The following is a 23,020-nucleotide window of genomic DNA, read 5'->3' as shown; positions in this document are numbered from 1 at the left end:
TAGATAGATAGATAGATAGATAGATAGATAGATAGATAGATAGATAGATAGATAGATAGATAGATAGATAGATAGATAGATCCAAAGGACAAATGATGAAACATTCTTCCCTTCTCTGGGTACAAAGGTGGTAACAAGAAAGGCAGACACCAAATGAGTAGATATTGATTGACACAGTTGCTGTATTGGTTGGTTTTGCTTGACTATTTTTCTTTATTACAAGGGACTCTGGAGGAAGGAAAAGGGCATATTGAAGAATGGGACATATATCACACATGATATAAGTTATCCTTAATCATCCTTTTTCCTTAAAAGAGAGGCTTCTGTTAGGGTGAGGGGAGTTTGGAAGTGGAAAAGATGGAGAATATTTAAAACATCAATAAAACTTTGTTTTAAATTAGCAATGGCAGCTACAATAGGGATCGAGTATAATCCCAGCTCTCTTTAGGGCCCAGCAAGGTGGAGGCATGAGTGAAGGATTCACCTCAAACAGCAACAGTTGCAAGGGATATGATACCCTCTTTGGAGAGCCACAAGCCAGTCAACAATCCATCAGTACAATGTAGAGAGACAGTCTGATGGAGTGAAAAGAATGCTGAACTTGAAATTGGAATACTTGAGGAGTCAAGTTTCAGCTTTGCCCCATATTTGCTGTGTGACCTCAAGTAAGTCACCCCACTCCTCTGGACCTCTGTTTTCCCATCTGTCAAATGGGGATAATCCTTGAAATAACTTCCTTATAGATTTGTCATAGGGAAAGTACTTTGAAAAGTTGTCTTGAAAAAAAGTTCTTAAAGAAATGTGAGTTATTATCATTAATAAATCTTTTTCAACCACTTCTCACATGCACTATTGTTTGAAGGGTAGACTATATTCTAAGGGGATGCTAGGAAAGGAGAAGACCGAGAACCTGACCTCAGGAAATTTATAGCCTGGTTAGGAATACTGGGGTAAAAATTAATCACAGGATAAAGGCCTAATGACTCAATGTGATAAGAGTTCAGTGGAGAAAGATCTTGGTGGAATGGGGAGGGCTTCCTAACGAGAGAGGAATTTGATTTGGGCCATCAAGGACCAGTAGGATTAAGGAAGATGTGAAAAAAGGCAGAAACAATAGCATGCAAAGTGTATTGAGGGGATGGCAATGAGAATAGGTTGGCCCAAATGGGTATAGTAGCCAAGGAGAGGTAAAGTAGAGACAACAAATATGCTTGCTGCTGTGGACTAGGACCCTGGGAAATTCATTTTCTTTCCAGGTTCAATTTCCCCCATTTGAAAAATTGAGACCACAATCTCTTTTCTCTCTCTGACCTGAAATTCCCTGTAGAGAGAGAGACTAGAGGTAGGCATGCTGGAGGCAGGGAGGAGAGAGACGAGCAATATCCTTCATAGTCTTCTTTTTGAAATATCTGCCTCAGAGGTCTTTAGCTCCACCCATGTGCACTCACCCCCAAAGAAGGCAGAGTGGGGACAGCAGTGCATTACACTTACAATTACAAAGAAACATGCATTTGGAAACCTGAGTTCTAGTCAGGTTTGCCTTAGATCCTTACCTTCCCCCCTCTGGGCCTCAGTTCTCCCATCTGTAAAATGAGAGTTAGATTGAATGGTAACCATACTGTTTTACTCAGAGACTCTACTTTTAGGCTCATACTCCAAGAAGGTAACTGATTAAAAAGACCCCCATTTACACCAAAATATTTTTAGCTGCACTTTTTGTGGGACAAAGAATTAGAATTAGCTGTCCATCAATTGGGGAGTAGATAAACAAATTGTTGTATATGAATATAATGGCATGTTGCTGCACTGTAAGAAATTATGAATACGAAAGTAGTGAAGCTAGGTTTATATGCACTGAAGGAAAGGGAAGAAGCAAGAAAACATACACACAATAGCTACAACAATGTAAATGGAAAGAACCACAAAACAATTGAAAATGAACATTGCAGAATTACAAAGAACAACCTTTGTTTCCAAAGTATAGCTATGAGAAGACACCTCCCCTGGCTACTTTGCAAAGTGGGGGATCCACTAGTGTGAAACATTGAATATGCTGTCAATGTGGTTTTTTTTCTTTATGTATCTATTGACTTGACTGATTTGTTTTCCTCTTCCTTTATCTTTAAAAAAAAATGTTATATGTGATGGCTTTCTGAGAGAGGGAAAGATACAGAGGGAAATTCATGTGTTGTAAAAACAAAAATGGGGTAGTTAGGCAGCACAATAGATCTCAGAGTACCCAACCTGGAGTCAGGAAGACCTGAGTTGAAATGCAGCCTCAGATATTTACTAGCTGTGTGACCCGAGGCAAGTCACTTGACCCTGTTTACCTCAGTTTCCTCATCTGCAAAAATGAGCTGGAGAAGGAAATGGCAAACTACTCCAGTATCTTTGTCAAGAAAACCCTAAATGGGGTCATGGAGAGTTGGACATGACTGAAACAACTCAACACCAACAAAAATATCCATTTTCATTTTTAAAATAATAAGTCCTAATTTTTTAAAATTTAATTTTATTTTTATTCTGAACAATCATCAACACAAACATTTAAATATTCAAAGAACAAGAAAGAGACATAAGGAACTGTAAACTGTTATGTATGTAATGGGGGACTAAACATCGAGGGCTTAGTCCTGGACAGGGACCCACATGGATGAGTCTCCATATCTTATAGAAAGTGAGAGACTCATCCTAGAATATTTGAAAGTGAACTTTAGGGTGGCTAGGTGGCGCAGTGAATAGAGTGCTGGCCCTGGAGTCAGGAGGACCTGAGTTCAAATATGACCTCAGATACTTAACACAAAAACTAGTTGTGTGATGTTGGGCAAGTCACTTAACCCCAATTGCCCTCCAAAAAGCAAGAAATAAAGAAAGTGAATTTTGTAGGGCAAATGTTTTGTAATAATTGTTTTAAGTTTGATTCTACTGTCCCTAGCGGGAAAGAGTGAAATAATGTGCCCCTGGTATTGTGGAAACGTTTTTTGTACTTTGCTTCTTACTATATCTTTTCAATCAATATCTATTATTTACAAAAAGCTAATTGTTTATTAGTTAGATCATATTGGATGCTAATCACTAAGGTAATCAATAATATAGAAAGAGATAATCAGTAACTAGCAATTGATATTGGGGGAAATATAACAGAATGGTAACCAGTCAATAGTTAATAGTATTAGAAGAATCACCCCAACTCCTAGGATCCTGAGAGGGAGATATATGTCCTAACTTGCCAGTACAAGTAGGGATTAGGCTAAGAACCTTCAGAGCCTATATATGGGCTATACATAGTATAGTATGTTTCTTTTTTAAAGAAATGTTGTAATAAATATATTATATATGTCATATATACACATATATAATTTAACAAAGTAGTAGCAACACTACTGTTTGTATCCCTTTCTGTACTTCTTTGTTTTCTCCTGTATATTTTTAAAAAATATTTTATTAGTGCTCGTTTTTATGAATCTCTCACAGCCCACCAACTTACCACCCTCTCCCCAACTCTCCCCTATAAGCCCTCCTTCCTTGTAATAAATATGTGAATGTTTAAAGGCACCTTCTAGCTTTAAGATTCCATCCCATTTTGGCAGGGGTTCTTAATCTGGGGCCCAAAGATTCTCCAAGGGGTCCATAAAGAATTCTGAGAGACTGTGAACTTGGATGAGAAAAAAAATTACATGTTTATTTTCACTACCTTATAACTGAAACCTCACATTTTCCAAAGTAGATGCCCTTCAATTGGGTAATGACTAAGTAACTTGTTGTACATGAATGTAATGGAATGTTATTGTGTTATAAGAAATGATGGATATTGAGGAATACTGAGAAGTATGGAAAGACTTACATGGACTGATTCAGAATGAAATAAACAGAGCCAAGAAAACAATATACACAGTAACTACAGCAATCTAAGTACAAAGAGCATGTCTAAAACAATTGAAAATGAACAAAATTATAAAGAACAAGACCTCAAAGAACATAAATGAGAAGATATACCCACTCCTTTTCTTTTGAGAGGTGGGATATGCATGGATTTGGAATAATGTAGATATTTTCAAACTTCTGTTGTACTGATCAGTTTTTCTGATGTTTTTCCTTCTTCCTTCTTTTCTTTAAAAAAAGTCTTTTGCTATATGGAATGGTTCTCTTGGAGGGGAAGAGCGAAGGACACTGGAAGAAATTTTTATCCTATAAAACAAAAGATAAAATTTGATTTAAGAAAGTAGCATTTCCTTTAATAATGATTTTTTTAAATAGTCTTCTGGGAAGGGATCTATAAGCTTCACCAGTCTGCCAAAGAAGTCCATGACATAGCAAAAAAAAATAAATAAATAATAAGTTAAGAACCTTTATTCTATGTTCTAAGGTCCCTTGAGCTCAGAAATTCCATGGTCCTATGATTCTACTTGGAGTGCCCCGTTTTTATTATCCACACATGTGCTTGTTGTTTTCCCACATCAAGGTTTGTCAGGGGGGTGTGGGTGCCTCCTCTCCAATCAGACTAGTGTCTGTCCCAAAATATATCTTTTATAGCCCCATCCCCACCCAGGTCTATCAAAGAGCTCTCCACATAGCCAGGACTCCATCTGAGCCAGGGATGGCCTGGCTTGCTGAAAAGCATCCAAACCATGGCTCTGCTTCCTCTCCCCTAGCCCCATGACTTCAGCTACAGTGGTGTCCTTAAGGAGGAGAGGGATAGGGAAATAGTGGAGATGTTTCTGTGGAATGATAAATTGTGCCCCCCCCTCCCTTAACCCCTCCCCCAGGACTGATAGAGCACTTTGGCAATCTGAGAATGCCTTGGAAAGTTTTCCAAGAAAAGGAGGAACAAAATCTGGGGTAAAGAGAGAACCTCATCTCTGTGATTCAGCTTGCATGTGGGAGGGGGGGAGGAGGCGGGGTGTTGGAATGAGGACATTGTGGTGGGAAGATGGTAACTTTTCCCTGGCTGGTTTCTTCGGTCTCTGACCCCACAGCCACATTGTGAAGATTGGTGGGGTTTATGCTTGTCTCTCTGTCCACAACCCCACCCCCTGAACAGCCTGTCACCTTCAGATCGAGGGCCCACATACTGCCCTTCTGCAGCCCTCTTCCTCAGTGCCCAGGGGCCTCTCACACAAGGGTCATTGCCCTTAGATCCAGATTCTTTTAGCCACTCCTTACAGCATGGTACAAGAATAGGAAAACAACTGACCTTACGAGAGAGAAGGCTTGGCACATCAGTGGTACAATGGATAGACAGCTCGATTTGGCATCAGGAAGATCTGGGTTCAAATCTTACCTCAGACACAGACAAGCTATTTTGACCCTCAGCAAATCACTTAACCTCACTTCACCTTTGGTTTCCTCATCTGTGAAATGACAGAGTTGGGTTTGATGGCCTTGTAAGTTCCATGGTTCTGGTTCCATTTCTGTCCCTTACCACCTGTGTGGCTTTGAGCAAGTCCTTTCCATTGTGTGGACCTAACTTTCATCTTGTGTAAAATGAAGGGGCTTTTCTAGATCATTTCTAAGCTCTCTCCCAGCATTGAATCCTAGGATCCTCCCTTTTATCCATACAAGTCTCAGCAGCTGTCACCTGGGAAAGGTTCAGCTAACTTCATTCATGCCCAGGTGCTGGCAGTGAGAGTGGCTGGGGCAGGGACAGCTGCAGGGACTGAATCTGCTGCCGCGCAAGGCCTATTGGATAGTCTTAGGATCACAAGCCTTCAAACTGGAAGGGTCCTCAAGCCATCTAGGCCTGCCCTCCCTCCATAGAACCAAGAAGAAAATGGAGACCCAGGGAGCTAAGTACAGCTGACAGGAAGTAGTAGAGATGGAACTGGAAAACCAGGCCTTCTGACTCCAATGCCAGCACTCTTTCTGCCACACCATACTACCTATTCCTGTAGTAAATAAAACTTTATTTCACAAGAAAAAACTCCACAGGTAGAACTGAGGGTTCTAACAGGAAGGCCTTCTCTCCATTCATTCAACAAGAATTTAGTAAATATCTACTGTGTACAGAAAACTATGCTAGGCCCTGGGGGAGATATACACTTTAAATTAGACCCAAATCCTTCCCTCATAGAACTTATAATCCAGTAGAGAGATAAGACACCAATTTGGATAACTATAATATAAATGCTATAAATCCAAAAAGAAAGTCATGATCAAGGAAGGATCCCTGGAGGAAGGGACATTTAAGCTGTTCCCAGAATCAGACCAGCAGACATTATAGCATCACACAGACACACACACACACACACACACACACACACACAAATACACATACAAATAAATACACACATAGAAACACACATATACACAAATATACACAAACACACATACAAATAAATATACAACAAATAAACACACATACACACAAATATACACACATAAAAATAAACACACATTAGGGGCAGCCAGGTGGCGCAGTGAGTAAGAGCACCGGCCCCAGAGTCGGGATGACCTGGGATCGAATCCAGGCTCAGATACTTAGCACCACACCCAGAAATAACTGGCTGTGTAACCTTGAGCAAGTTACTTAACCCCAATTGCTTAAAAATAAATAAATAAAAATAAACACACACAAATATACACAAACATATACAAATAAGTACACACAAATAAACACACATAAAAACACACAAATAAAGACACACACATATACACAAACACATACAAATAAGTACTCACACATACACACAAATAAATATACACAAACACACATACAAATAAATACCTACAGGCACACAAACCGGCCTCCCATCTCTGATTCTTTACCCCAATCATCTCCCTGTCTCACATTCACACATCTACCACCTCTTCTCCCTTGTGGTACTGTTCCTGTTCAGCTCACTGAACTCACTCTTCACTCACCCAGTTCACTGGTCCCACCTCTCAGACCAACTGGAGGTAATCTGTCTAATTCCTGGGAGCCTTTTGCCTTCCCCCTGCCCCTGAACTCTGGAACTGACTTTATCAAACCTGGAAAAAAGCTCAGAAAAGTTGTGCCCCTCACTTATCTGTCCCTGCCTGATGCCTGATCCCTCAGATGATCTGATCATAAGCCACATAAAACTCATCTAGTGTACCCCTTTCATGTTTAAGGTGAGAAAACTGAGACTCTGCAAGGTGTAGGGACTGGTCTACAGTCACACATATAAGAAGGGACATTAATGCTTCAACTCCAAGTTCTCTGATTCAAAGTACAGGACACTATCCATTACACCAAGCTGCCTCTGACTTGCTCCAATTCAAAGAGTGTTTCTGTCTTCTCTCTTATTGCCACTGATTTCTGAAAATTAACCAGCACAAGCTTGAGAGAAAGGCTAGGAGACTAAGGAGTTCAGCACCCACATCTGTCTGCCCTTGCCAAATGCATGGTCCCAGACCCAGGCCTATTCATCATTTCCCAAATCCTTTCCCGTGATTTTATTATGCAGAACTCCATGGTCCCTCGTATGTCACCCCAGTCTAAGGTAGAGATTGACTGTTTCTGCTCTGTCCTATAGTTCCCTAGAAGAAGGGCCTTTGTAGACCATCAGGCTGTGATAAGGCAAGAGCCTGAGACGGCAGCATGGCATTGTCCCCTCCAGTCATCAATCAATCAATCACCAAGCATTTATTAAGTGATTGCTATGTTCCAGACATTGGACTAAGCTTTGAGAATATATGTATATATTTTTTAAAAGACAAAAAAAAAAAAACAAAGCAATCCCTGCCCTCAGGGAGCTTACATTCTAATAGCAGAACATTCTCTACCCAAGCCAAACCATAGTGAAGGGAGTTGCAGCAGCCCTGGGAAAACAGCAAGGATAGATTTCCCAGACCCTGGAGCTGTAGCCTGGCAGACCCAATGCCTCCAACTTGAGGGATCCTCTCATCCCTGCGCTGGATAAGAAACAAATTCAAACTTGTTCTGAGGTTGAAGAAAACACTGGGGTGGTGGTTGAGACTACTGAATAAAATGGGCTTCTCCCTGAGACAGGCACTCATTTTAACAGGTGCTCAAATCTCAGCCAGTTAGTTCAGAAGGTAGGAGCACAATGTTCATAAGACCAAGGTCATGGGCACAATCCCCATGGGGATCAGTTACTTTTATCCTGTTCCATGGTCACATGCTTATACCCCTGCACTGACCAGTCATTTGAGCTCACTTAACTCACCACTCAACTACTGAGTGTCTACCCTGTGCCCAGTTTGGCACTGTGAGTGAGGGGACAATGATAAATCATGATACAAACATTCACTCTCATTTTATAATGACCCGAGGTTTAGCAAATGCTTTCCTCAAAACAACCCTGGGAAACAGCTAGTCCAACAACTTTCTTCCCATTTTACAGATAAGTAAACTGAGGCTCAAAGCAGGGAGATGCCTAGAGTTACACAGCTGTAAAGGTTCAGTGCCAAGATAGGAATTTAAGCACTGAGTCCAATACCAGGGCTCTTTCTACCCTTCCACATTGTCATCTCTGATAATCCCCATGAGGTCCCCCAGATGCAAGCTTAGTCTTTCTCACCTGATCTCATAACACTTTATATCTTCTTATGTACTCTCTCTCTTTTTATATATATAACCTATGGTTTCATCAGTCTAAGGAGCTCCTAACGAGGAGCTTCATTTATACTAATGAGGACTGGCACCTTCTCTGCACCTTGGAGTCTTAAAGAATACTCTGAGACTCCAAAGTTATGTGACTTATCCAGGGTCACACAGTCAGTATATGGCTCAGGGGAGACTCAAACTCAGGTCTTCTGGACTCTGAGGCCATCGCATAATACAATCAGAAAAGGAAGATGCCTTGTGATGCAGCCAAAATGGGGAGCATGCTGTGCTGTAGGATTAAAAGACAAAAAGGAAAATCTGCAGAATATGGAAGTGACTCTTTTGAAACATTTTTGGGAAGACACAGACAAGACTGGCACCTAGACAGCTAGGTGGCATAGTTACTAGAATGTTCTACCTGGAGTCAAGAAGTCCTGAGTCCAAGTTTGGCCTCAGATGTTTATTAGTTATGCAAACTTAGACAAGTTGCTTAACCTATGTTTGACTCAGTTCTCTCATCTGGAAAATAGGGATGATAATAATAGCATCTACCTCCAAGGGTTATTTAGAGGAACAAATGAGATAATAACTGTAAAGTACTTTTCACATAGTAAGCATTTCTATAAATGTCAGTTATTTTATTATTAAGATAGGAACAGCATAAGAAAGTATGAATGATTTCAATCTATCCCACTGGAGGTAATACCCACACAATGCTATTATGGATTCATTGATGTAGTGAGGTATCCATAAGTGCCAGAGTACAAAGCAGCATAGTAAGGTGCTTAGAAAGCTATGCTGGAAGCTGGGGAGAGGTGGATTCAAGTCCTACTTCTGACATTCTAGTTGCATTACCCTGGATAAGTCCCCTAATCTCTTCATGCCCTAGGCAATGCTCTAAAATTCCACATTCCCCAGAAGCTGCTGACCTTCACTGGGGAGCTGCCTGTAGCAGTGCAAAGCAGGTCTAGTGCCTGTCCCCCTCTAAATGCTCCAAGAGAGGCCAAAGAGGTTCTGGGAGATCAGAGAGGAGACATATCATTTCTGGATATCAGAGAAGGCTTCTCAGAGGAGGTGGCATTGCAGCTGGACCAGGAAGGATAAGTAAAGATTGAACAGGAAAACACTGAGGGAAGAGAGAGGAACATACAAACAGACTCTCAAGAATTCTTAAATATTTGTCTGCTAATACCTCCCCTTCATTTTACAAAGGAGGAAACTGAGGTCTGGAAAGGAGAAGACATTCAGCCAAAGTCCCTTAGCAAGTTAGTGGCAGACTCGGGTCTCCTGACTCCCACTGTGGGAGGCTTACTCATCCCCGTCCTGTCTGCATGGTGCTTCCATCATTGAAAATAGCCATCTTCTCTCACCTTGAATTCCAGGGCCTATAAAATAACCACTAATCAATCAATTAATTAATTGAGTAATCAATAAATTTTATTAAGTAAACACTGTACTAGGCACCTAGGATAGAAGAATAAAGAATAAAACAACCCTACTCACAAGAAGCTCACAGTTTAATGAGAAGACAAGTATATAAAAAATATATGAAGCACAAATGTAAATTTGATAAATATAAATCTATATCAGCTAAAAAAAAACAAAACAAGGTAGTTTGAAAGGGAGGGCCCAAGAAGTTGGGTGTGTTTAGAAAGGCTTCATCTAGAAGGTGATGCTTGAGCTGAGTCTTAAAGGAAGAGAAAGACCCTATGAGGTAGAGGGAAGAAAAGGATACATTCTACGCACTTGGAACAACTAGTGCAAAGGGAGGGAGATGGGAGATGGAGAGCTGTGCGTGAGAAACAAAGATGGGGCAACTAGATGGCACAGCAGATAGAGCACCAGCCCTGGAGTCAGGAGGACCTGAGTTCAAATCCAGCCTCAGACATTTGACACTAGCTGTGTGACTCTGGGCAAGTCACTTAACCCCATTGCCTCTCAGAAAAACCCAAACAAAAAACAGAGATGACCAGTGTGTCTGAGTCCATGATAACCCTTCATGGTCACACAATATTTTACAAAGCATTCTTGTGTGTGTTATTCTTCACAATCACCCACTCCACAAATGGAAATTGTGGGGCTCCAAAGTGGGGAGGGCCTTCTCAAGGCTAAAAGCAGCATGGTACAAATCCTAGCGCAAGCATAGAGTCAGCCTAGCCAAGCAGAAACAGGGGACCCCCCAAACCAGTCTGGAACCCAGTAGTGTCTTGTGGGGGCAAAGAGCTTCTCATTGCCAGGGGCCTGGCAGTGTGCTGCTGATGTCCTAGCCCAGTCCTGCTGACCCCTCTTTCTCAAGGGATCCTGCTGATAGCCACAAAACTGGAGTTGAGTGGAAAGGAAAAGCTTCGGAAAGTGGGTGACTCATTTGTTTACAGGCTCTAATTAATTACTAAGCTAGAAAACTTGATTTCTATTCTTCCTTTTTTCCCCTCTCTGCCCTTTATGAAGCAATTTGAATTCCAAGCATTCTCCATGTAAAAGTATGTCAAGTTTATTTTTAGTAAATGCACGAGTGTTGGAACCTGTTACTAACTGTTATTCATTCCACACGTCAGCCTGGAAAGAGGAGATTGTACTTTCAGTCAGCTTAATGCTCTTCAGATGTGCGGGTGTCTGTGCGTCCAAACATCCAGTGCATGTGGTCTGGAGGCAGAGCACTGACAGGCCTAGGTCTCTGGCCTGGGTGTGGTCAGGATCATGGAATCCTGGAAGTTGGATTGATTGACAGACATCAACACAAGTCAGGTATAAAAGACCATGAAAGGTCTAGGAGGAGGAAGGGTGTCCCAACTCTGAGCCCAGGGTGATTCTGTATCAGGAAAGGAAGACCAGGACAGGATCCCAAGAACTGGCCAAGCAAATACGTGGGAGACTAGACTTCATCAAGGGATCATGGGATTTAAAGCTGGGGCACAGACCTCCCCACCACCTTGCCCCACCCCATCCTCTATAAGGAGCCAGCAAGGGCAGGATATTCCCCTGACATTCCTTTTCCTCCTACCCAGGATTCTGCCACCAACTTTCTATATTTCTTTAGCCAGGTTTCTTCCCATCTTTGGACTTCAGTTTCTCCAATGAGAAGGCTAGACTAAGTGATCCCCAAGATTTCCTTTAGCTCAAAAAATTTTCCAATTCCAAAAATGCATGCCCTCTGAGGGAATCTTTGGGAGAAAGGACTAAATGAGGAACCTCTCCTCACCTTTTGCAGAGCATGATTATTATTGGCCCAGATCCAATGCCATCTTGCCTTTCCTACTCCACCCAATACCCAACCCCTGGATCATATGGGTAGACCTAGGGGGGAGGTCTCCCTCCCTCCCTGCATCCTCTCATCCAGGTTCCAAGTAAGGTTGGAGGTGGGATGCCTATTGCCATTTGCCCATTTCTTATGTCATCCTCCTTCTGCCCCCATCTTTGCCAAACCCATCTGTATTTCTAGGACCCAGACCTGGAAAAAGATGAGGAATCCACTCCCTGCTGATTCAAAATGTCACTTCCCTCAGCTCCATTCCCTGAGAAACATAGTCTCTGTCTCTAACACACAGACAACTGACTAAACCTATGCATCTACATTCCTACCCCTGTCCCCAAGGATCAGCACCCCCTACCCCCCTACACACAGGATAAATCATGAGGCCAGAGGATCATGGAACTAGTCATATGAGTATTGCCTGAGCCCCTATTTCTTGTGTCTGGGATGGCTCTCCACCCACCCATCTCCAAAGCATAACTTGCCCAAGCCAGGCAATGGGGCAACTCCTCAGACTGTCATCATTTCTGCTCTGGGCTCCTCTCTGGGTAACTGGCTGGGCACACCCAAAGCCTTGGAAGAAGACAACTGAGGCACCCGAACTGGAAAAGAAACCAGCATGTGGGAGTAGCTATTATCCAAGCTTTACTGTAAGGCGGCTGTGATCAGCAGCAGGCCGGCTTTAGAGGCCCTGCCTCCAGAAGGTTCTCTCCGCCTAATTAAAAACATGATAAACATCTAGGTGGAGTATGCAGATACGCTAAGAATGAGTTAGCAACTGTGGCTGGTTGATTGTATCTATTGTTAAAACCAAGATAGAATATGAGATTAGTACATTTTGTGTGCCTATTATAATACTGTGTCATTATGTGACATGTTATAATTAAAGCTGGAGGTGAGAAACAATTTGGCTCAGGACATAGCCCTTTCAAAGTTTTCCCCAAGCTAGTTTCCACCTTCTACTAACCCTTTACAGACTGGGATCTTGATGGCAGTTTGGCAAAGTGGTTTGGAGTCCTGATTCCAACTAACTCTCCTATGTGACCACAGGCAAGTTTCTTCCTTCTCTGGACCTCAGTTTCCTTATCTATAAAATGAGGAGTTGGACTAAATAATGTTTAAGGACCCTTCTAGCTCTAATATTGTGGGGCTCTTGTTCTAATGTCTAACCTTAATATTCTTTGTTCTAAGTCAGGTCTCTTCCAGTCATCACATTTGAAGTTGTGTTCTAAGTTCCCTTCAAGTTCTGACACTCCTGTGTTCTTAAGGGGTCTTTTCTGATGTCCCATGTTATGTTCTATTTTCTACCACTCTACGTTCTAAGACCCCTTATAGCTGATGTTCTGTGCTCTAAGTTCCCATCCAATTATAATATGCTATGATTCTGCACCAGAATCATGGAAAACAGTGTCTGTGTATATAGATGGAGGGTGGGGAGGGGGGAGGCTGCTCCTAGCAACCTATGCAATTGTGTTCAGGGCAAGACTGTGGTGTTGGTACAAGGGCGACTCCATGAAACCTAAAAGAGCCAAGAGTTTACCCTCTACTGCATGCAGCTGGTTTACCCATCACTCTTGCCAATGCTCTCACCACCATAACTCTCTTTCTCCTAACCCAGAATTCTCAAATCCTGGGCCCTGCTCTTGGCCTGCCTCCTCTTCCAAGTGAGTGAGGGCACCCAGATCAGGATGAGAACAGAGGGAACTGCCCTGATCAGAGGCTGCCCACCACCCCCACCTCCACCCCAGGGTGAGCAGGGCAGGAAGGGGGCAATGAGGAGGTTTTACCACAGGATGACACAATATTTAATAATTTCCCCAGCCAGATTTTGCAATGAGAGCCTTTATCAAAGGTGGGGGAAGGGTAAAAGAGATTTTGCAACTACTCCAACTGGTGTTTTCAATTGACGTTGGAACAGGAGGGAAATGAGATGAGAGTTTGTTTTTTTGTTTTTAATCTGAATGCATCAGAAAATAAACAAGTAGGTGAAAAAATAGGTCCAACTGTCTATGGCCAGGACTTCAAGTTAACTCAAAAGGAGCTATGGATTTGACCTTCTTCTGGATCCAAGAAGGAGTTGGTGGAGCAAGGTATCAGGCATTAGGAGAAATTGGGGGAAATCCTAAGATCAACAGCAATGGGTTTAAGGAATCAATTGGGATGGAAGGAATAGCACCCCCACCCACCTCGTTCTCATGGGAATCATTAATAGCAGTTACCAGCTGATACCACTTATCCATTGGCCTCCCTAGGCATGGTAATAGGCACCAAGCCAACAAACCAATTGCCCCATTACCAGCTGGTAAGCCTGGTCAAGCCACTAGTGGAAAGCACAGGCCCACCTCCCGCTGGTCTTTCCCACTATTCAGAAGGAGCTTGGAAAAGAATGGAAAGACTATTGGGACTCAAACAACATCAAGGGACCCAAGTTCAAAGTCCATCTTCAACATTTACTAACCACCTGGCCACAAGCAAGCTATTTAATCTTTCAGCCTTTGTTTTCTCCTTTGTAAAATGGAAAGTTAACAGTAATAACTTTTTTGCATTTAGAATAATAGGATTTAAGGATGGAAAGAAGCTTTAAAATCATCATAGTTATCCTCCCCTCTTCATAGATGAGAAAAATGAGGCTGAAAGATATTAAGTAGATGGTTTGTCCAAAATCAAGAGAGATGGTAAGTAGCAAGGCTTAACTTTGAACCTTGGTCTTCTGACTGCAAATTGGGAACTCTTTTATTCAGTTTACAAAGTGTTTTCATAGCTAATCTTTCATCTGATGAAGCTCCCAATAATCCTGTGAAGATGGTAAGAACCACACAATGTTAGAGCTATAAGGGACCTAAGACATTACTTACTCCAGCTCCTAGTTTTATAGATAAGGAAATTGAGTTCCACAGAAGGAAGAAACCTGCCAGTGGTCACACTGGAGAATTAGTTGGAGCCAGGACTAAAACCAACTTTTCTCTTTTTTTTTCTTTAAAGCAATTGGGGTTAAGTAACTTGCTCAAGGTTACACAGCCAGTTATTTCTGGGTGTGGTGCTAAGTATCTGAGCCTGAATTCGATCCCAGGTCATCCCAACTCTGGGGCCGGTGCTCTTACTCACTGTGCCACCTGGCCACCCCTAAAACCAACTTTTCTTGTCCCTATTTTACAGAGGAAGAAACTGAGGCTTATGGGGAGCAGATGTCTTTACCAAATCTATTACCCAGTAGAGCCAGGTCTCATTCTGAGAAAGGTCAGAGATCTTATACCTAAACCACTGGGTGCTGTGGAAAAACCTCATGAGAATTGAATGGATTGCAAATTCTTAGGCAAGTGTGAGGCTGTCTCAGGGAAGGGCAGGTTGTCCCTCCTGCCCCAGTTGGAGGCAGCTCACCCAGGGCAGTTAGAGCATGAAGGGAGGGTTTCGAGAGGAAGACCTGGCCTCCCCTACCACGTAGTCGGTTAGTGAAATGGAAAGGATACTACCTGGAGTCAGAAAGCCTGAGTTCATATCTCAGCTGTGCCATTCACTAATTATGTGACTTACCCTCTCTGATCCCCGAGTTCCTTATCTGCAAAACCAGGTTAGATGGAATGATTTCTGAAGTCCCTTCATGTTCCAAATCCTATGGTCTAATTAACAAGCACCAAGAACCAAATGTTGTACTATGTGCTGGGTATACAAATAGAAGACTGAGAAAGGCAAAGGGGCAGGGAATCAGCATCTATTAAGTGCCTACTATCTGTGACCCTGGGCAAGTCACTTTACCCTATTTGCCTCAGTGTCTTCATCTGTGAAATGAGCTGGAGATGGATATGGCAAACCACTCCAGTGTCTTTGCCAAAAAAAAAACCCAAAAGGGGTCATGAAGAGCCAGACACAAATGAAATGACTAAACAACAATGGGAACAAACTTTGTGTTAGGCACTGTGCTAAGCACTTTACAAATGTTTTTGCATTTGGTCCTCACAACAACTCAGTAAAGCAGGTGCTATGATGAACCCCATTTTACAGTTGAGGAAACTAAGGCAAACAGGGATTAAGTGACTTGCCCAAGGTCACACAGCTAGTATGTGTCTAAGGTCAGCTTTTAACCCAGGTCTTTCTGATTCCAAGTGTACCACTTTGAAATGATAATATTACAATGTGAGACAATCTTTGTCCTCAAGAAGATTACATTTTACTAGAATGATACAGCAAATATAGGGATTTGTGGTCAGGAAGGGAGTTTGGGTTCAGGTAATCATGGTGATTATGAGAACCAAAAGACAGTAGGTTGTCAAGACCTTTCTAGTAACAATGAAAATATTGATTTTATTATTGTTCTCTGAGCAAGAAGTGAAAAGTAGAGATGAGGAGAGAGTACTTAGAAGAAAGTCAGAAGGCAAGATGCCTGTGTTGGCTTAGTCCTGTTGTTCTGGTAGATGGTTACATGCATATGATGCACAATCTGGAGACCTGGGACCAGTCAGACTTAGTGGACTGAGGTGAAAATTAACTGTTACCCCAATCTACTATGGTACCAATCCCCAAACTAAGTGAATTAACTCAGTTATTTCAGTCATGTCCAACTCTTTGTGACCCCATTTGGGATTGTCTTGGCAAAGATATGGGAACAGTTTGCCATTTCTTCTCCAGCTCATTTTACAGATGAAGAAACTGAGGCAAATAGGTTTAAGTGACTTGCTGAAAGTCCCACAGCTAATAAATGACTAAGGTAGGATTGGAAATCAGACCTTCCTGCCACCTAGTCCAGCTTTGTATCCATTCTACCACCTATTGGCCTCAGTGAATGTAATAGACTATTCTGTCAGAAGAAATGATGCCATAGACTAAAAGGGCATCATGACATAGTAGTCAGAGGGTCCATATTGGCATCAGATAGATCCAGGTTCAAGTCATGCCTCTGACACAGACTAGCTGTGGGATCATGGCCAAATCACTTGCCTGCCCTAGACAGTTCTGAAAAGTTACAAGTTACAGGCTAACAGTTATTGATCCATATCATTCAGGGAATGTGCACTCTGGGAACTTCCAACATGCAAAAAATTATAAATTTGGACCACTGCCCCAGAAAGCTAGTCTTAGAAACTCAGCCCCCGTGCCTGGCCAACCATGGGGATATGCCCACTTCTGCTAGATGTGTGGCACCACTCAGCTGAGCGTTTAAGAACTGACCTATAACTAAGAACTGACTGACCCAGAGGCTCCTACCACTTCCCAGGGTCTGAACAGTGTGACCTACCCTCCTCTTAGGGAGGAGGCAGATCCAGAGACATCAGATCTGCTCTGGAATTTGTCCTGTGTCTAATTCTACAATCCATCACACTTCTACATGTCAACCTTAATGGTGGCTCCCCTAAACTAGGAACTATGTACTGTAAATCAGGGGCAAAATAGGGGGAGAAGCAAATGAAGACATTCAATTATTTGCTCACTCATTTATTGATTTGGATACATTCAATCACTCATTAGCAAATTCCACACATCTTATTCAGTCATTCATTCAATTGTTTGTGTATTATACATCCATTTACTCCCTCATTCATATTTACATGTATATCCTCAGTTCATTAAGTCACTGATATTCAATAACTTATTCATTTGTTTACCCAGTCACTCTCTCCATTATCATTTATTCATTTACTCATCCATTCACTTATTCATTTATTGAATTAATACTTTGAGCACCTACTATGTGTCTGGCTCTGTACTGAGTGAAGAGAGGGAGACGAGAGGAAACTGTCACCTAGGTTCTCAGCCTCAGAGTCGTCCTTGTTTCTTCATTCTCCCTTACCCTGACACAGCTAATCAATTACCAGATCTTGTTATTCCAACCTCCACAGCATCTCTTCCATCCAACCCTTTCTCTCTATTTACACAACTCCCACCTTTATTCAGGTCTTCCTCTCTCTCACCCAGATTATTGTGACAGCTTCCCAACTAATACTCCTGATTCAAGTTTCTTTCTGCTTTAGTAAGTCCCCCACACACTACCGACAAAAGACTCTTCCTACAGCACAAGTCACTCCCCTACTCAATAAATTCAGTAAGTGGTTCCCTAATACCTCTGGGATAAAATATAAACTTCTGCTTAGCTTTCAGTCTTTCACAAACTGGTCCCAATCTATTTTTTTCAGTCTCATTGTCTAATACTCTCCCACATGCACTCTTTGATAAAACCAAACTGGACTTCTTACCTTTCCTCATGCTTGACATTCCATCTTCGTTCTCTCTACCTTTGCACATGCCATCCCCTATGCCTGGAATACACTCCCTCCTCATCTCTGCCTCAGAGAATTTATTTCTTCCTTTAAGATACAGTTAAAGCACTATCTTCTACATGAAAACCTTCCTCATCTCCCCAACTGCTAATACCCTCTCAAATTGCTTTGTGTGTATTTATGTTTATCCTCTTTACATTTATTCTGTATATACTTATAAAAATGTGTCTTATCTCCTCATTAGCACATAAGCTCCTTGGGTATAGAGATATTTCCATTTGTTATACATATTTGAATTCCTAGCCTCCAGCACAGTTCCAGGCATCTAATAAGTGCTTAATAAATACTTGTTGGCCAGTTGATTAATTGGTTATTGATCTTCATTGGGATATGGGAGTCTAGAATAGGGTTTTTTAACCTGAGGTCTGTGAACTTTTTTTTAAAAATTCACTAACTTTCAATATTATTGATATCCTTTATAATCTTATGTATCTTATTTTGTACATTTAAAAAGATGATTCTGAGGTGTCCACAACATTCACCAGACTGCCAGAGAACCCCATGCCAGACCAAAAAAGAAAGTTCAGGGCCCCTTGTCTAAAGCAATGCCATCTCACCACACAGGAAAGTTGAAGGTAATTCAGTGACTAATTGTGACTAAGGTGACTAATTCTCAGTTCTGCAGATATTGAGTAACAGGAAAGTATCAGTGCTGTTCATTGATCTGAATATTCAGATAGCTCCACCTTGTTAAGAGCATCCTACCCTCATGTACAGCCTACTCCCATCACAGAGAGATCTGGATATGCCCAAAAGGGAGATGTTGAGCTCTCCTCAAAGTTGGGTCTCATCAAGCCGCACCACCCTCATTCTGGGGTTAGAAACGTAACATCATAACATTTTAGGATTTAGAGCTGAAAGGAACTCCAGAGATTATCTGATATAACTCTTCATTTCCCAGATAGGGAAACTGAGGTCCAGAGAAGGGTAGTGCTCTACCCAAAGTCACAGAGCAAATTAATGATTAGGGAAGAAGGATTCAAACCTATGTCCACTGAATCCAAATCTATCATTCTTTTCACTAGGCTACCTTGCCTCTCATATCCATCAAAAGTAAGAGAACTCAGGCTTCTAAAAAGTCCCTTGGAATTACTCACTAATGCTTCACAAAATGGGTTGTTATTTCACACTGCTAAGGAGAGCCTGGTCACTGAGGCAGAAATAGATGGCTACGCTTGTTCTCAGAAGTGATTTTGATTTTATTAATAGCTCTACTCCCTAATTCTGTGTGGTCATCAAGGCAAGGCTTATAGGCCAAGAGCAGAACATGGCAGCCACTAGGTGCTTGGTTGGGCCAGATCCCAATCCCAAGATGGAAAGAAAATTCCCATTGGGTGGTGGGTTTAGCAGAGGGTTGGGAATGGCTTAAAGGAAGCTGGGCAGGCTGGGATGGATCCAATTAATTGGCTTTTGATTACTCGTTGATAGCTTATTGACCACAAATACCATATTTAGAATCAGAGGACCCAGACTCTACTACTTACTATGTGACCTTGAGTAAGTCACTTCTTCTCTCTAGGCCTCTAAATAAAAAAATAAAACAAACTTTCCACAATGAAAGAAGAGGGCTGAACTAGGGTCCCTTCCATTTCTAAACCCTGTGTCTCTGATCTTAAATGCCCAATCTTGGACCAGTTACTCCGTCTATTCAGCAGCCTTCCAGGCTATATCATATGAAGAAAGAAGCTTAATTAACTTAAGCAAATTGATAAGAAGATAATACCTGTCACTCAGAAAATAATATATTTCCAAATTTAAAGGATATAGTATTTCATCTGTGTAAGTGGTCCCTCTATCAGTACAGATCACAACCCCTCTATACATTAATAAATAACTTTATTGAGTTGCCCTAGAGAAGAATAATGATTCCTGGTTGGCCAACTCTTAGATGATAAGCCTCTCTGAACTTAGCTAGGCTGGCCCACCAAACAGAAATGGTAGGATAAGGTACTCATGCTCCAAACCAGTACAGCTTGATAGGACCTGACAGTTTCACTCTGAAGCTTCCTTGGAGAGCCCTAGGTCACATCAGTACCCTGACAGGACTTCAAAGCCGGACTTTAGTGAATGGAGAACAGTACAGTATTCAGGCTAAAATGAAATTGTGGCTTTTGCAACCTCAGAACGTTGATCAAGGCAGTGACTTTATTTTAGAAGATTGGCAATGAAACATATCTTCCTTCTCTCCACACAGAGGTGGGGGACTACAGGTGCAGAATGAGACATATGTTGTCAGACTCAGACCAGCCTATGCATTGTTGTGTTTTGAATAACAATGAGTTCTTTGTTATCAGTAACAATAAGTTCTTTGTTACCAGGGTTCCATGTCACAAAGGAGAGTTTTGACTTCCTTAGCACTGTGCCTGGCACATGGTGAATTCTAAATAAATGCTTGTTGACTTATTGACTGGCCCTCGTCCTCTCCTCACTGGGAACTAGTGCTGCGAGAAAGGAGGCACATTAAAGAAGTGACAGTAACATCACATGCATCAATACATTTTTTTTTAAACAACCTGTGATTTCATTGTATAGAGAATTCTCAGTAAGAGAACTCCATCCCCCAGAGTAGATAAGCAATTCACCTGTTTGAAATCATTTGTTATTTATTTATCTTGTAACTTTGTAATTTGTCTTCCTGCAGACCATTGTCTACTAGGTCTCTATGCTTTCCTTAGTGATTCTCTCTTTAATTCAGAGAAACAAAAAAGGATGAGGAAAATAACTAAAGCTGTATCTTCCATCACTTTGCTACTGACTTTCTATATGAACTTTTCCATCTCTACTTTGAGCTTTGATTTTTCCAGCTCTGAAGTAGGAAGGATAATTCCTGCCATGTTTCTTATTATAATGTGTTAAAGGCAATATGTGCAAAATCCTTCAGAAGACATTTAGAAAGACATAGTGTTTGTTTTAATGTTTTAAATTAATTTTTAATGTTTTTGTTGTTTTTGTCTAAAGCCATAATGATTATCTTTTTTTTATTATTATTATTCAGTGTGATTTGGTGAATAGCACAGTGGCTTAGAGTAAGGAAGACCTGGATTCAAATACTACCTTAAATACTTACTAAACTGTTTGACCCTGAGTAAATCACTTTACCTTTTCAAAATTCAGTTTCCTCATCCAGGAAATCAGGCAACCACACAATGGTATAAAAAGTTCTTTCTTATGATCCTATGATAGTAGTCTTGGAAATTCCCTGGGGCACTGAAATGTTATATGATTTTTCTAGGGTCACACTGACAGTGTATGTCAGACTTGAACCCGGGAGTTCTTGACACCAAGACTGGCACCTTCTCCGCTCTACCATGCTACATGTCATCAGGAACCACAGGGTGAGTTTAGTCTGAGTGCAATTTGAGCTATTATAGTTTAAAGAAAAAGTTTTTACTGTGAGGTAGAGCAGTGGATAGAGAATAAGACTGGGGTGGCTAGGTGCTGCGGTGAATAGAGCACTGGCCCTGGGGTCAGGAGGAACTGAGTTCAAATTCAGCCTCAGACACTTCATACTTACTAGCTATGTGACCTTGGGCAAGTCACTTAACCCCAATTGCCCTGCCTTCCCCCCTCCAAAAAAAAAGCCAAATAAATAAACAAATAAAACTGAGAATAAGACTAGAAATCAGAAATACCTGAGTTCAAACCCAACTTAGACACTTATGCTAGGTGACTCTGGACAAGTCTATAATCTCTCTGTGCCCCAGTTTCCTCATCTGTAAAATGGAGACAATAAAAGGACCTACCTCGTGCTCGTTTCAGCAGCACATATACTAAAATTGGAATGATACAGAGAAGATTAGCATGGCCCCTTCACAAGGATGACACGCAAATTCGTGAAAAGCACCTACCTCACTGGGTTGTTGTAAGGTTCAAATGAGTTAACATATGAAAAGTGCTTGGGAAAACTTCTAGTGCTATGCAAGCTAGCCATCATCATCATTATCTGCTTTTTCAGATAATTTGTGCCACTAATCCCCATTATTAGCAGAGAAAACAAAGAGCTGAGTCTCCCTGAACCCATTGTCCTTTCCCATCCACTTAACTCACAAATAATAGAAATAGGTGTTCTCTGCTCAGCTCAGAGTTGAACCTTGAAGCAACTGAGAGTTCTAAAATCCTCTGAGCCTATGAAATTGACTATGACCAAGCATAATTTAAATTAAATCCAAGCAAGATTGGTCTATAGCTCAATTGACTGAATTCTGACTCTTTTAGAGGTTTGAGAACAACCCAAGATCTCCCTCCCCACACACACGCCTTTACCCACACTCCTTAGCTCAGTCCCGTTGAAAACAATTCTCCAGAAAAACGTTGGAAGCCCTGGCAGTCACTGTCATTGGTGTCATTTCTGTTGCTTTCACACAGCCTGTCCCAGGCTCCTCCTCCCTGACTCCCTCTTAGAAGAGAAACAGCCCACAAGGCTGCTCCAGCTCCTTGGCATAGGCTGGGGTAGGACTCTGAGGCTGAACCTAGATGGACTAGAGAATCCTGAGAAAGAAAATGAAGAATTGATTCTAACTATGGCTGAGGTTCTCCTTAACTATTTCCCCCACAGAAACACATGTACATGTATACAAACATGGACATCCACTTCACATGTAAACCACCTCATGGGTATGTACACACCACTACTCACAATAGCATATGTATACAAGCAGTTTAGACCAACTAAACTGGTCTAGAAAATCTTTAAAGTCCCTTCCAACTCTAGAATCATAGGACTTGTATCTCTCTCTCTCTCTCTCTCTCTCTCTCACACACACACACACACACACACACACACACACCCTAAAAACTGTTCTAAGATTCCATATGGGGGGTGGGTGGGCAAAAGGCCCAGCATTTGGCTCATTATAAAACCATCACTTTCTTTACTTGTTGGATGTATGATTATTTCAGGATCTCTCTCTCTTCTCTCTGTCTCCTCTGTCTTTCTCCTCCTTCTTCTCTCTCTCTCTCTCTCTCTCTCTC

At 41.7% G+C, this 23,020-nt stretch overlaps 2 long non-coding RNA genes and 1 other non-coding gene across 6 annotated transcripts in view; 2 read left to right on the top strand and 1 right to left on the bottom strand.

Moving 5' to 3' along the window:
• Window positions 1–3,656: 3,656 nt before the first annotated feature.
• The window catches only part of LOC138149407 (uncharacterized), a 21,756-nt gene continuing 2,392 nt past the window's right edge, over window positions 3,657–23,020 (bottom strand). The window contains exon 2 of the long non-coding RNA XR_011165313.1: window positions 3,657–4,188. This is a non-coding gene — a long non-coding RNA (uncharacterized lncRNA). The remainder of the gene's footprint in view (window positions 4,189–23,020) is intronic.
• LOC138149409 (uncharacterized) overlaps window positions 12,389–23,020 on the top strand; it is a 26,583-nt gene continuing 15,951 nt past the window's right edge. The window contains exons 1-2 of one of the 4 annotated variants that reach the window (XR_011165316.1): window positions 12,389–12,830; window positions 21,282–21,384. This is a non-coding gene — a long non-coding RNA (uncharacterized lncRNA). The remainder of the gene's footprint in view (window positions 12,831–21,281; window positions 21,385–23,020) is intronic. The other 3 variants (XR_011165315.1, XR_011165318.1, XR_011165317.1) reach the window with 3 other exon arrangements.
• LOC138149657 (U6 spliceosomal RNA) lies at window positions 21,796–21,902 on the top strand. Its single transcript, XR_011165384.1, has one exon. It is a non-coding gene; the product is annotated as a U6 spliceosomal RNA (small nuclear RNA).

Source organism: Petaurus breviceps, unplaced genomic scaffold, assembly GCF_028583685.1.
Source record: "Petaurus breviceps papuanus isolate PSGF00001 unplaced genomic scaffold, PetGlider_PUasm1.0 90847, whole genome shotgun sequence".
NCBI lineage: Eukaryota > Metazoa > Chordata > Mammalia > Diprotodontia > Petauridae > Petaurus > Petaurus breviceps.
This window is presented reverse-complemented; position numbering and strand designations above follow the sequence as displayed.